General features: G+C 39.2%; 1 long non-coding RNA gene across 1 annotated transcript in view; it reads right to left on the reverse strand.

The window, feature by feature from the left end:
- Positions 1-2,804: 2,804 nt before the first annotated feature.
- Positions 2,805-13,076, reverse strand: part of LOC127059163 (uncharacterized) — a 124,278-nt gene continuing 114,006 nt past the window's right edge. Inside the window, exon 3 of the long non-coding RNA XR_007776649.1 lies at positions 2,805-4,528. This is a non-coding gene — a long non-coding RNA (uncharacterized LOC127059163). The remainder of the gene's footprint in view (positions 4,529-13,076) is intronic.

Below are 13,076 nucleotides of genomic sequence, written 5' to 3' on the forward strand. Positions count from 1 at the left end.
ACAAATATGAAACCAAGATGCAAAAGCAATGGAATAGTATGAAATTAATTAATTGAGAAATTGAATAGACACAGGTAGCTTTTTAGGTATTGTCCCCCGGAAGAAACCACGTAAAATTTGCTGCACAGAAAAGTACATGTGTGAGTAGGGTGGGTGCTACCCTGCTTTTTCTACTAATTCCCAGTTTTACTACCTGTGGTATCTGGCTGCTTATGTCATGCTCACATGGTAACACAAAAGAATTATATGTCTAATTAGATGATTTTGTATTTCGTATTTTGCTAACATAACTTTCTCCTTGGAAGTTCTTGCTTAGCTCAGAAGTCTGGATGTAGAAATCAGTGAATAGGTGAGGCACAATGAATTCCATCCACATTATGAAGTTCAAGAAAAGAAGCCTTACTGTCTAGAAAATCAAATAGACTGGCATGGCAGAGCAGTGGAGCTGTCCCTCTTGCCCTGTGCAGAAGTGTAGAGAATACTGCCAGGACTATGGATTTTTAGAGTTGGTATCCATGGAAATTGTGTGGGCTCACTTCAGAGTTGGTGTCACAAAGGCCAAAGCATTTTCTAGTCAGAAGAGAAAATCCCAGTGCCTTATACAAGGGTGGAAGGCAGAACACATGGATCCCAAAAGCCCTGAATGAGTTTGTAACAGCTGAATTTCACCAATCCAAACAAAATAATGAAATAGCAGAAAAAAAAAAGCAAACCCAAGGGCTTCTTTGCTGGATCTTGCCTGAGAGGAAAAATGGCCATGAGCTAACCTGCGAAGGGAACGTTTTGTGTGGATTAAGTTTGGAAAAGAATGGAAACAAGCTAGAGTTTGGTGGGAGGAAGGTGTATTTTCCACGTGTGATTCTAACTGACATCTCTGTAGAGAGAGGTTAATGAACAAATGTGCTCAGTCTTGGGGAATGGTTTCACTTTCCAACTCAGGAGTGGAATCTCAGCTGGTAGGAATCAGATGAATTATACTGGCAGAGGACTTAAGACCTTTTTCTCACAAGAACAGGAAAATGAATTCTATTCCTTTTTGGTGGAGCTCTTGCCTTCAATCCATTCTTTTCATAAATGTGTCATCAAACAGCTTATCCCCATGTGACACAGGGGACAGTTTGTGAGTGGTTTGGCAGTATCTGCTAGGTTAGAAAAGATATTATCATTTGAACTGTGATAAGAAGTGACAAGAATATAGGCAAGATTTCATTCACATTGTTTTTAAAACACACTAATTTTTTTAATAAAATTGGCGAGAAAAGCAACAGAAAAGGATGATCAGCCTGGCTTGAAGTTCTGTGCAATACTTTATAAATCAAAACACACCATTAATTCATGATATGAGCTGCTGGAATTGATGACAAGCCTCATGAGGGAATCAATACAGAGAGTGTTTCTATAAGGTCTTCAGAATAGAACACCTGCTCGTCAGTGCAAAGGGTGTGTTGGGCATAGAAAAATACGTAATGAAGAACAACGGAGAAGGAACAGTAAAAGACACTGAACTGGACTTGGAGAGTGAACAGCCCTAAATGTATTGTTCCTTAGTTTATATTAAATGGTAGTGGATGGCTATGTCAAAAATACCTTTTTTATTTCTTTACCTTCTTTCAGGCAGCTCCCCTGAGCTGAATGAATCAGAATACCAGTGAATATGCTACGAGGCCATTTGTACATTGACAAGTGTGTGCAGACAAGTAGAGGGTCTAACTGAGTTGGGCCTTCCTTGCAGATATTCCTCTGGTGCATGTCCTTGTCTTGTGGAGTCTCACACCACATGGCAGCCAGCCAAAGGATGAAGATGGAGAGTGGGCTCCTCTTATGCCTGTTCCAGGCACTAGTGACAGACAGGTTCTTATCAAGACTGTAACAGTCCTTCTGGATTAGGGGCCTAATCTAAGTTTTTCTTGTTATTTCCTGAAAAGATAACTATAGTTGGAAGTACCTGGGGAGTGATTCTGTTTCTCCAAGCTTCCTTCTCCTATGCTCCTCAAACAAATATGAGAATGAGAAACAGAAGGAGCAATGGATGTGTTGCCTGGTGTGACTTACGTTGTCTGGCTGTCACTTAGGGTGACACGGTTGACAGTGCAAATATTTCTCTTCTCCATCCCTCCTGCAGTAACATCTGCATCCTCCAGAAGCCCAGTCAAACTTTGTTATGATCTTTACAAGATCTACTTTAAGACTTTTGTGAGATTTTATGTGACCATATAAGTTTTCAACTCAACACATAGCTTAGTCTGTCACCCCCAGAAGCTACAGGCCATGTACACTTCTGTTTTCCTGCAAAGGCTCCCAGAAACAGAGCTTTGAGCTCAAACGTGACTTGGTTTCTGAAAAAGTCATGACACTGGAACAATGTTTCTTCTTCAAAAGACAGAAAAGAAGACAGGATTTTAATTGAAGACTTAATTTCAAATTCTAGGTGTTCAGGAATTCGTAATGTACTTGGAATTCTGGATCTCCAAGAACTTATCTTGCACTAAAGAAATTTTTTTAGATTTAGACATGTGGAAAAATATTACAGTTTTAGTATGTGCCAATTGTCAATATCTGCTTGCATTCTTCAGTCATGAGAAATGGACACAACTATTTTGGAAACTATGGAAAAAAACCCCAAAAAACCAAAAAAAGCCTCCAAGTTTAGAAATCTTAATGATTAGTTGCAGTTTCTGTGAAAAGTATTTATTTGCTCGTTCACTTAATTTTTTCAGCTACTGCATATCTGAAATGTAAATATTTATGCTTTGTGGAAAGTACAAATAAAAACATATAGAAAAATAGATTTTAATATACATGGTAGGAAAAGCTTAGCATAAGGGCAAGAGAATTCACACTTGATAATATTGAGCAAGAGAATAAGACAAATTCAGACCTTTTGCTGTATATTAGCGAAGCATGAAAAGGACTAGAAACACTTTGTTTGATATCAAAGTAAGTGGTCATAAAAGCACACAAGAAGTCTTTGACTTTTTCAGGAGCAGTCAAACAGCTGAACAGTGATTTTCATGTTGGCCAGCAGTATTAGGTGTCAGAGTTTTTAAAGATCTGTCTTTGAGTCCAACAAAAATACAACTTTTCTTGTCTTGGGTTAATGAATGCGCACAGCTGTTCTGAGCACAGCTGGACTTCCCATTCCACATGCACGTTTAAGATGTCAGAGATGCTCCCGTCCTGTGTTATGGGAGAAAAAATCTCAACATATTTCACAGGTCTTCTGAAAAGGTAGAGAGTGTGACAACAGGTAATTTTAAACAGCCTGGTGTTTATGGCATCTCCACTGCTTGTGTAAGTAGCAAATGAATCTGTGCTCCACTTTTCAAGTGAGTGCTGAACCACTGTTTTATTAGTTTTTCTCAGGAGGAAGCAAATTTGTACATCCTGGCCATCTTATTAGTTGTTCTGCACTGTACTGTACAAAAAGAAGCCAAAGAAAAAACCCTCTCTGTTTCCCATATTGCTAGGAGAGAAGGATTGTTTAAGCCATCTCTGTAACCCAGCAGGCAGGGAACATGCCCAGCCAGCAAGAAATACAGATTCATTTTTCTCCCTCATCTGCTGCCAGATTGGTTATACAAACTGTGTAAGACATTCTTTCTGAGACAGCAGTGGGTTTTTCTTCTCAGAAACAATGGAACAAAACAGATTTAAGATTTTGTTGAAATAATATTTCTGAATCCTTATGCCCCTTAGCTCCTTTTTTCTCCCTTGCAATCCCCTTTCTTCTTCATCAGATGTAGCCAAATAATGAGGATTTTGTCAGAATATTCCCAGGCAAAGGCACAGAACAAGCCCAGCAAAACTACAACTCAGTAAAACTGAAATACTTTGTCTTTTTTATGAGTGCAATTTGTCTGCTTTCTTTTACATTACTACAACAATTGTGTGTATCTTCAGGGCAAAAAAATGTTTTGGTGGAAGGGAAGGTCTTGTACCACTGCACAAATTCAAAGATACAGTTAGAAATCTTGTTTATTGCCTTCAGAAATAGAAGTGTCTCAAAAGAAATAAAAGTTTAACATAATGTGAAGAGTTCAAGTACTGTCATTTGTAAAAGAACTTGTAAAATGGACTTGTTCAGAGTTTTTCACCAGCTCTTTATTCTTCATACCTGACTCAGAGGGACCTTATTGATATCTGGAGAGGAACATCTTGAAATCTCTAAGTTGACAGGTCCATGCCTTAGAATAATAGCACTGGGCATTTTTTCTTCCAGACTTCCCAGAACTTGTACAAGACAGCTATTTTTATGCCACCAGATTTGCCAGCTCATCTTCCACTTTCTCATTCCATTGCTGATATTCTCAGAACCTCTTGACACCAACTGAATCATTAGGGAGAGATCCAAATTGCTCAAATCTTCCAGTGTCCTTCTGGTACACCATCAGCTCCCGAGCATGAGTGTCTAGATTTTCTGGATTGCCACAGGAAATGGGATTAGCCATTTAAAGATTCAGAGCAATCAGCTAGCAGTGTGTGGCTTGAGACCTTCAGAGTGAGGCTCGCCTGTGAAGAATGACTGAACCTGTGAAAAGCAGAAGGAAAGTCTCATTATTCTTTAAGACTGTGGAATCCCACACAGTTCGTGCAAGGATAAGGAATTTGTTGGAACAGCCAGCTGTGAACATGGAACTGCATTAGGTCTTTCAGGAAAATAAGGTCTAGATCAAATTGAAAGAGCTGACAAAGGCATTGTCCTCATCTCCTTCCAGCTTCCAGAACCTCTTCCAAGGCAGTTGACTTGCAATATTTGTTTTCAAGAAACCCCAAAGGAAAATCACCTTGTTCAGGTTTCACTGAAAGAGGGAAAGAGGGAGCTTTTGGAAAATCTGCAAGTGCAGAAGGATCTTTTAATTCAGAAACCTCTTCAGTTTCCAGTTGTGCAAAAATTATGTAGTGCAAATCCATCAAATCCATGTTGTGTGACCTGCTGTGGACTGCACCCGTGAAAAATGAAAAATATAAAAGTGCATTTAATTATAAATATTTTTCTGGCAATCAGTTGCTACCTTTAATATCAACAGTAGCTCAAGGCTGTCAAGGTTCACAGAGGTCAGCAGACCCTTGGCAGAAGGTGCTCCATGCACAGATTTGAAAAGGAGCGGTCCCCAGACTTGTATCTTTGCATATATTTGTAATGGTGTTTGGTATTCTTCCCCTGACTCAAGGATGTGATTAATAATTCTCCAAAGGGAAGTGTGCTCTGCTCTTTTGAGTCACTCCTCCCCATGTTACCCCTTTTCCTGGACAGACTGTGGCATATCCTCAAAGCTCTATGCAAAGCTCTTTGGTGTGACGTTTCTTAAGCTGCTGTGAGACATTTTCCAAAAATCTTTTACTCAAATAGCACCACTTTTTCCCTCTCATCCTAATATGAAAGCACTGCATTTCTGCTTAATCTTTTTTGGGGTCTGTAATGAAACTTTAGTGGGCTGAAATTTCTCCATGCTACTTGTTTCTTTGAAAGCAGCTGATGTACCAATGTTTACTGTATTGACAACTGTGAGGAAAAAAGAGTACAATAAATCAGTTCTCCAAATTTTCAAAATACTCAAACCCCCTAAATCTAAAAGAACTTTGCTAAACGCCTTAACTCTTGAAAACCATAGGCAAATAAAATAGTGAAAAAAGCAAATACTGCATCTAAGAAAGCACACACAATGTAATTTAACAGAAAGAAAACAGTTTTAGTAGTAGTAACATTCACATACTTTTAAAGTTTTAAAAACACAGGCCAGCCCATTTAGGAAAAATCTTGCCCCAGCATTAGATTTTAGGAAAAGAATATCAAGGTTTGTTTCACCTGCAAAGGAGAATTACAGACTGAGCTTGGGTACAAGGCCAAAAGAGTAGTGCCCAAGGGCAAGGACCTTCTTTATCTAATCACCAGTATGACAGTGTTAGTATACTAAATGGTCCTTAAAATCACCTTGCAAATACAGAAGCAAAACGCTTAACCTAGATCCTTCTAACTTCCATTTTGTACCCAGTAGTCATGATATTCAGTAGTCAGTCCTTGTGGAGATTCTGGAAAAGCTCTCCTTCACAGGCACCTGTGACCTATGCCTTAGCTTATAAAATACTTTACACATCCTCTCAGGCACTTGAAGTCTTCAAAAGTTTACAAGCACTGCTATGTCACCTTTTTAAAATGGCCTTCTCTAGTCTCAAGTGTTACTCGTTCTTTATGTCAGCAGCTCTCACCTTTTGTGTGTGTGCAGCAGGAATTCTGCAGGGCTCCTGGGTACCACTGATGATTCACAACTGCTTAGACAGCTAAAAAAATCTGGTCAGGTGAAACTCTGCTTCACTGCACCCACCTGCAGCTCGGGTGCCAGCCTGGGACCACAGGCTTGTTCAGGTTGCATCATTGTCACAGCAGAGAGAGAGGTAAGAATCACCAGTAAGAATTCAAATCACCTTGTAGAGATGTCTGGTAGGACTGAGAACTCCTGGCTTCTTGGCTTAGGTGTCCTGCTTACCAGGGAGGGATGAGGCTGATCCTACATCTGCCATAGAATAATCCCTTGTGTTCCTGCAAAGTGGCAGCTCATTCCAGGAATAAGGAGGAAATTCAGCCATGGATTGGTTCATATTTTAAAGTAATTTAACAGAATTGTCGCTATTTCTACCAGCTTTTGATGTAAATGCTGAGTAGATGAAGCGCTTATCCCAGCAGCTAGGGGACTATCCTAAGACCAGACTGCAGGATAAATCCCAAAGCAGAGGGGGGTTGAGCAATCACTATTTGTGGTGCCTGTGAACAGACAAGTAATCCAGCACAGTTTGCTAACCTGCAGTAACACGTTTGTGTGACTGAGTACAAGTTTCAGATTGCTCTGAAAACTAGCAAGCAGTTTTTGATGGCAATCCAAGAGCAGCACTGCACATCACTGAAGCAAAGGCAATGCCCCACGTTAGAGTGAGGACAGGGCAAATATATGGACTACAAATTATTTCCCATGCACAGCAGGATATTGATCCTCTTTACTTGTGTTTAGGTTAAAGACAGTATTGTTAAATCTCCTTCAGCCCAGCAAGAAACTCAGCATGCCTCACCAAAGTCACGGGCTCCAGGCATGCTGGAGTACCAGCATCTGTGATCTCTGTGCACCCTGAGGTTGCAAGGGCCTTGTAGGCCTAGACTTTGGAGGAAAAAACTCACCATTATAGACATTCTCTTATAATTAAGCTTTGCAGAACTAAAGTTTTAAACAATAAAGAGAATAAATGATCCATTTGAGTGGAACTTTTGATTTTTTTTTTTCTGGAATGGCTGTTGCCCTTATAAACACACTAAGCAACGATGGGAAAATTATCTTGCTAATGTCTAAAAAGATTACATGTGTTAAAATTTATGCTGTATTTAATTTAGCTCTGCTCAGAAGTATTGTTGTGATTAATTGAAAAGGTACTGACACGTAGGAAAATTTTTGTATAATAGAAAGAATCAACAATGCAAAACCCATATGTCCCAAATTCCCTTGCAGCTTAAAGCTGAGTCCATGTCTTATGGGGAATATTTCCATGCTGGTAAACCACAGCATCAGCCTCAGAGAGCTGCCAATCAGGAAACTTCTCCCAAATTCCTCTTCCACAGAAGCTTGAACAGTGAGCCAGCCAGTTATGCTGCAGCTGGGATCATTAGCAGTGGCTGGTGCCAGTACCAGCAGGCACAGTTTTGCAACAAACTTTCCATTTTGATCCTGGAGGGTACCAGCTTAGTTTGCAATGATGCTTATTTCCCAGCAACAATAATGTTCCACTTAAACATCACTGATAAAGAGTTTAAAGGAGCTGGTCTTGCTCTGCTGGTCCATTTACCTGTCCTTGTAGCCTGAAGGGTCTTCCTGATACAGCAAAGGGAATTTTTGTTGAGCAGTGCAGAATACTGACTCTAATGGCAACACAGATTTTTTTCAGAATTTTCTAGTTCGTTTTACTTCTACCATTTTCCAAAAAAAATCACTGGATAGATTTCTCTTCATATTAGGTATATTTCTTCTTCCAGACTTTCATTATACAGTTCTACACAGTCTTGTGTTGGAGCTAGAAAATGGGGTCTGATATCCAAACTCAAATTAAAAGCTGGCTGGTTCTGACAAGGACTTTTGCAAAATCCACTACCAGATGCTTCAGAAGAACAGAGAAAAAATGTTGAGAAATATGTTCATAAGAAAACTGTCCTCTAAAAGTCTGTGTATGTCATACTTATGCACAACATGTATAAATAGATCGCTGTTATTCAGTCACATAAATACTGGTTATACATAAACCCTCATCTATATAATTGCAGTCATTGTTATCTCCTAAACTGATAGCTCTTTTTTCAATTTCATGCAAGGTTTGGCCTTTGGAATAATTTGTGGGAATGTGTTTCCCTTTTAAATGATGCTTTGCATCTGAAAGCATTTAATCTAACTGATTCAAAGACATGTCACCTTCTCGTTCCAAAACACAGTGACACAGATGTGCAATTAATGCTGTCTTTTTTGGCGTGGAGTTATGATGCCTCTGAGGTACAACCCAAGGGGCACTGCAGCCCAGGCTGGATTTTTCAATGGCAGATTATAGGGTACATCTTCAGAACAATGCATATATACGTCTTAGAGCATCTTGTGGACCCTACTCCCTCATAAATAAACCTGGATTAATATGAAAATTGGGGAAATACAGACTTTGTTAGAATAAACCACTTTAGTTCTTTTATTTGTAGAAATATATTTTTCTTTGCAGGTGAATCACCTTTAGAGAAGTTTCCTTCTGGTCAGCTATCTGCCAGGATCCAGGGAGCTGTATTTTCCCAGGGTGTTTTAGTCAATGATTTGTGTGTACACAGAGAAAAATTTTTTAAGTGCTGCAGATGCTTTGAAAGATAATCCTGCTGGAAAGTCCATCTGTACTGAATGTAAAACTGTATCAAGACTGAAAAAGCTTCAAGAAAATCCACAACCCAGTTTCAGCTACATCTGTGCTACCCTACTAATTGCTACTACTCTTCAGTTTTTAAGATCTTAAAGATACCTTCCAATCACTTGTTTTTGGAAAGAAAAATATATTGTGATTCTTTAGCCCAGTTTTATGAAAATGTCTTTTTAAATTTTTCTTCCAAGCTGTCTTTATCTGCAGAAGTGACCAAAATCCAAATTGTTTTCATTCAGATCACTGAAAAAGCAATGAGGATTAAACTGATATTGGGTTTATTGTACTGCTGATAACTGCTCAGAAATTATAAAGATGTTGCACAGCACTTTGCAACTCTTTTCCTAGGAAATGCAAGTGGTCATGTTTCTTTAATTTTGTTTAGCCCAAATCAGTCCTTTCAGACTATAAAAATAAATGTGCTTCATGCCCTGCACCATATTTTAAAAAAACTATTCTCTATTTCTGTCTTTTCTCATGCAACCCCTTAATTTCTGCTACTTACAGAAAAGAAAGAAATGATGCTTCATTACCCTTTTCCACCCATACAGAGAGTCTGAAATTAATTTGGTATAAAGAACCAAAATACCAAAGTGTGATTAATTCTTTTATAGAAATAAACACAGTCAAGTGGCAATCTGCCAAACTGTGGCAGCTTTTGCCTTCTCCCTGAGTGCTTCTTTTACTAGAACATCTTGGAAAACAGAGTGATGTCTTCCACCTTGCACTTTCAGCAGGTAGTGGCCATCAGGAATAGTTCTGGTCACCAGCATAACCTCAGGCAGCTGCTGCTGAGGGTTTTCCCTTAGTATTGTTATCCATAATGGTCTAATTATGGATAACATAATCCATAATAACATGGATTTCTAATCTCCCAGTGCGCTCACACTCATCTTGAGTTGCACCAGAAGTCCTTCATGTTGGGATAATCCTGCCTGTTTCTTCTCCATACCCTTCTTCCCTTATTCATTGTTCAAGATTTTTTAATAAATTTGGGTTGACCTGATGATCCAGTTATTTCTCAACAGTTACTAATAATTCCAGCTTGTGTAAGTGTCCTAGAATAACCAAATGACATGGCATAGAGCTTCACACTTCATGACTATTTCAAGATATTGGACAAAACCTGATGACAATCATATATTTTTCATGCAATGCCTTTCCCATAATTAGAGGAACTTTTTTTTTTTGAAATTTTATCTAGTGCAACCAAATCAGCAAGCAACAAAAAATCCCAAACAAAACAAAGCAGAATTTTTTTTCATATTATACTGGGACAACTGCAGTGGCAGAAATGCACTGCTTCGTGTTTGACAAATCAGTGAGACCTAGTGCTAAGACAATAAAGTTAAAAGAAAAATTGATCAATTTTTCATGTTTATGTGGGGACAGTGACACTGACTGCAATTGCACCTTTGAAACATCTGCTGATTGACATTACAGCAGTAAAGGTGGGCGAGATGAAATTCTACACAGTTCAGACTTGGTTTGCATCCTTAGTCATGAAGTGTGGAGCTATTGTGTAATAAAGTGAGGAAAGGTTCTGTGAGGTTTAGCTCTGAATAACAGTGAAGAGCACTTACCAACCTCCAACAGTGCCTTTATTACAAGAGTCTGTGCTCAGGATATGCAGTTTGTGGGTGAGACTTGTTCCCAGATCATCTGATGTTAATAGAAGCTTTCACAGGGACAGAACTGGAACTAAAGCTTTAAAGAAATAGAAAGAAGCTGACTTGCACCATCCTTGTGCCATGGTTTAACAGAGGGAAGGGAACTATCTGAGTTCCTATAGCAGGCAACTGCATGAAGGAATATGTCACAGCTCTAGCTCAGCCTCAGGTCTACCCTCTGACATGCCACAGCCTCCAGAGGGATGAGCACACATCAAAAGATATTTCTGAACAATATGGACTGAATGAGAGCCTATATCTCAAATCTGGAAAAAACTCTTCTAAAGACAAGGCCTATAGAGAACTTGTTCAAGGGTAAAAGCCAATAAAGATCATTAGCTAAAGGTCTGGAAAAGAGCAGATTACAGGCATCAGGCTTAAGAGGATATGAGCAAGAGAAAGTGCTTTAATTCCTTATAAATGCAATAAATGCATATACACCTAATATTTGGGGTGACTAAAGAGAGGGACAAATAAGAGAGGCTTGGGTTTTATGGAAAGGCAAAATTGTGACATATTAAAAAACCACATTAAAAGTGAAGAGGTGGGAGGAAAAGCAGTTTTTTTCTGAAGTATGCATGGGTCTGATAATCTCATGCTAAGCCCAAAGCTCAGCATTAGTGAAGCTCAGTATTCTCTCCAGTTTTTTTTCAATTTTGTCAGTGGTGGCAGAACAATGGTGTGGCTCTGAGGAACTACACAGATACTGCCTTTCTTCTCTCTTATGTGGGACACCTCCAAACTGCATTTAGAAATGTTTTGGCTCAGATCAGGCTCAGATCTTCCTTCTTGCACCCCTGAAAATAAAGGACAAGGCCAGTATTTGTTCCTAAATTGATTGTCTGCCTTGGTAAGACTAACTCACACTGACAAGTATTTGTTCATTAATGTAGCCTGGAAGACCTCAAAATGAACCTTCTACTGAACAAGGCTCACATTGCAGAATTAGATTCATCCTTAAGGACCTATTTTTATTTAGGACATCAGGGAAAGAGTAATTTCTTCCTGTCCTAAAGATCTGAGAACACCGGATCCATTTTTCAAGCAACACAAGTATGAAACAGCTCCTCTAGCAATGCAGACATGTCATTCTGCTGCTGTCAAACTCTGAATCTGAAATTTAACTAGAGATGGAGTGATGTCATCATGGTCCTGCTGAGTTGTGTAATTCTGTTGTTATAGAATTACTGAGCCTTCCTGATATTTCATGTATTTATTAGGGTTTCAAATTATTTCTAGGGATATTTTTCCTTTATGCTAGTCCTGCAATTTTTAATGTAGTTTATAGCTTTCAAATAATTAATGTCAAGATCACTATGTTGATGAAAAAACTTTCAGAAGGCATAAATTAGAAGCAAAATGGGATTTTGACAGTGATGCAGAGGTCATGTAATCCTCACAGGAGAGTTAATGCCTTGTTGACTTGTGCATTTACCCAAGGCAAATGCTGTAGCTTCTAGTTTGAACTGTGGGCACAGTGTGCTATGAAGTCATTACAAACCCACACACTTCAGCTGATGCAGATGATGATTCTGTGATTCTACGTGGGTTCACTTCTCCAGACACGATCTTTCCATAATGCAAAAAGCCAAGAAAACTTCTCAGCAGATTTCTCTCCTTTAGCACAGTATGAAATTGTTGTAGGAAGAAAAAGACTATAAAGCTGGAATAGGAATTTCATTCTCTAGTGCTATATCTGAAACACTGAAAATGTTTTCTGATGGAAAGAGGTTTTGAAAAGTAGAGGTGACAGAGGCCCTGATTCAATGGTCTGTTCAATGCATATTATGCAACCCACCCCCCCCCCCCCAAAAGAAAAAAATAAAAATCCAAACTGATTTGTCTTGCAGCCTTCTCCCTGCTCTGTTCCAATAAAACAGAATGACCACCTTTAATGTTTCGGAGGGAATTTCACAAGACCTCATATTGGCTTTGTGTATTTTGATAAGTGGCCATACAGGATTTTGGTGCATAAAAAATTGCAGTGGCTGTCATTAAAACTGGCTGCCAGTTAGCAAGCAATGTCCCAGGAAGTTGATGGTACAATTGAAATACTGTGGGCTGTTACAACCCACTCCAGAAGGTGAGGGTAACCCAGGTTCATGTTAATAGATCCCTTGGGGTGGATTAGAGTGGAAGGAGACTGGATGATCAGTGTTTGTAAATATACACATGAAGGGTTTATTTTAGAACTATTTGGTTGCAATGGAAAGCAGGCATGCAGCCATTTTCCTTACTGTTATCTACAGTGATATGACAGCATAAAAATATCACTTAAGAAAGACCATAAAGAAAAGAAAGAGAAAGAAAGAGTAAGAGTAGAAAGGTACATATGCACCACCCCAGATCTTGGCATGAGACACTGTTGCATCTTTGATATCCCTTGGTCAAATACACTCAGGCTCAGTGGGAATGCCCAGGCACCTGCCCTGGGGGCGAGCCTCAGCAAGCCTGGTGGGAAGCCTCAGAAATGAGTCTGGG

The sequence above is a fragment of the Serinus canaria genome, chromosome 1 (assembly GCF_022539315.1).
Source record: "Serinus canaria isolate serCan28SL12 chromosome 1, serCan2020, whole genome shotgun sequence".
In the NCBI taxonomy this organism is placed as follows: domain Eukaryota; kingdom Metazoa; phylum Chordata; class Aves; order Passeriformes; family Fringillidae; genus Serinus; species Serinus canaria.